We start from the raw sequence: 2,459 nt of genomic DNA, 5'->3' as shown, positions 1-2,459 counted from the left end.
CTGGAAAAAAAGTTATCACTGCTGGTATTTGTTTCCCCAAATATGAACCTTTTGACATAAGATACAAAATCTTTCTATTTGCAACAGCTAGAATAGAACTTATCTGTAGTGAGTAATAAAATGTCTTCTTTGTTGAATGTTAGGAAAAGCTGTAGGCAGTCCAAGAAAAGGGAGACTTTTTGTTGTTGTTGGTGGTGGTGGTCGAGGGGCTTGATGTCTGGGCTTGGGCACTGTCCCTGAGCTCTTCAACTCAAGGTTAATGCTCTACCTTTTGAACCACATTGCCACTTCTGGTTTTCTGGTGGTTAAATGGAGATGAGTCTCAGGGACTTTCCTTCCCAAGTTGGCTTTGAACAGCAGTCCTCAGATCTTAGCTTCCTGAGTAGCTAGGATTACAGCTGTGAGCCACTGTCACCAGGCTAAAAATGGGGGATTTTTATAAAAGAAAATCCACCTCTTCACCTGTGTCTAAACCTCAGATATTACTATTAGAACACTTCATCCTCAACTCATTTGATCTGACATTTGTAAATTTTCTCTTTTCTGTCATGTGGGAATACTGCAGTCAATGTCAACTCAACTGTGGGACTGGAACAATTGTATGGTAATCGCTAGCACCTAAATCAAAAACATTTACATCAAAACAAATGAAACCCTCATTTCGAATAATTATTTTCTCTTTTTATTACAAATTTGTGCTTGATTACTTCTTAATGTGATATTGGACCTGTTAACAGAGTGATGAATTTTTCTTTCTCTTGAGCAATTGTCCTTCTTCCACATGGGTCAAATATTTAAGATTTCAAAAATTTCCATTGATAATTCATTAAGCTGACCTCCAAGAAAATGTGCATTTCTGGAATTGGTCTGCTGTGTTGTTCTTACATGCACAGGATTTCTATGATTTATTTGTTTTATAAGGAATTCTATTTTCCAATGTTTGTGTGACCAATTTTAGTCTCTCTGATCAGTCTTTCCTACCCTCTCTCAGGAGTCTTTTATTTCAGCCTGGTTCATAATAAATATATTAGTTTTCAGCTAAATGACTCCCAGCTTCAGTTTTTTGCCTGACTTTACGTAGACTGTGATAGGAGCTTTGACTGGCCTTGCTTGCTGGAGATTTTTGCTTGATTTTTATTGTTTTGTTTTTAGAGCTCTAGGATTACTAGTTAGTGTATTAGCTTCTCTGGGCCGCATTGATCACCTGGACTAGAGTCAATGGGTGTTTGTCCTAATGATACAAAAACAACTGACTAAATTCCTGTTTTAATTCTCTCAAAATGAGGCAATCTGGCATCCTTGCAAAGCCATCAATAATATTCTGCTACCACTTACAGAAATGGTCTATCAAGATGGCTTTTCAAGGTTGACTGTAAAAAATGTTTATTTCTGTGTGGGAGGACCATATAAAAAGCAACAAAAAAATCACATCGTACATTATAAATACTTTAGAAACAACAGCAAGAAAAAAACCACTTGTGTCCCTATCTTGGGGTTCATTTAGCTTAACATCACCTTATCTATTCATATGCATATAGCTTTTGACCTTTTCTACTTATCCAGGAAGTATATTCATTATTGCCAATAAGGGATACCACGTGACTGATGTTTCTTTGGAGTTGGATTATTTTAGTTAATATATTTTTTCCGTAACAAATTGGGCGATGTCGTTCTTTCTGATGGACGATCGAATTCACACACACACAGACACACACACACACACACACACACACACACACACACACACACACACACACACACACACAACTCACAACGTTTTCTTGATCCATTCATCTACTGAGGGGCATTGGGGTTGGTTCCATATCTTAGCTATGGGAAATAATGCTGCAGTAAACATAATTGTATTGGCAATTTTAATATGGTCTTTTTGCTGACTATTTAGGTGAATGCCCAAAAGTGGTATTGCTGGGTCATACAGGAGCTCTATGTGGAATCTTTTACGGAACCTCCATACTGCTTTCCAAGTGATTGAACAAGTTTACACTCCCACCAAGAATGATGTACGGTTCCCTTCTGGCCACATCCCCTCCAGCATCTGTTATTGTAAAAATGTGGAGCGCTTCACAAATTTGCATGTCATACTTGCACAGGGACCATGCTAATCTTCTCTGTATTGTTCCAATTTTAGTGTATGTGCTGCTCAATTGAGCACAGAACATTTTTTATATATAAAGTGGAACTGATTTTCTTAAACTAGACAATTTAACAAAAAGTAAGTTCACAAGAATGGTCGTGAAATTTTAGAAGCATGTATTTCTTACATAAGCACACATTTAAGACTAAAGTCAAGATTGATATGTCAAAAACAAAATAATTCCAGATATTTGTTGTGCAACAGATGTGTAGAAGGAGGATTTCAATTATTCTATACAAGACACCTATCATAATGAACACTGCAGCAAGTGTTAAGTTTTTTTTTTTAAGTTTTAATGTTTTAA

General features: G+C 36.6%; 1 non-coding gene across 1 annotated transcript; it reads right to left on the bottom strand.

Annotated features, from left to right (window-relative positions):
* Window positions 1-2,066: 2,066 nt before the first annotated feature.
* LOC138820362 (U6 spliceosomal RNA) lies at window positions 2,067-2,173 on the bottom strand. The gene has a single exon (XR_011369846.1). It is a non-coding gene; the product is annotated as a U6 spliceosomal RNA (small nuclear RNA).
* Between the last annotated feature and the right edge of the window lie 286 nt (window positions 2,174-2,459).

This window comes from Dipodomys merriami, unplaced genomic scaffold (genome assembly GCF_024711535.1).
Source record: "Dipodomys merriami isolate MVZ:Mamm:240054 unplaced genomic scaffold, mDipMer1.0.p SCAF_868, whole genome shotgun sequence".
Taxonomy (NCBI): Eukaryota; Metazoa; Chordata; class Mammalia; order Rodentia; family Heteromyidae; genus Dipodomys; species Dipodomys merriami.
This window is presented reverse-complemented; position numbering and strand designations above follow the sequence as displayed.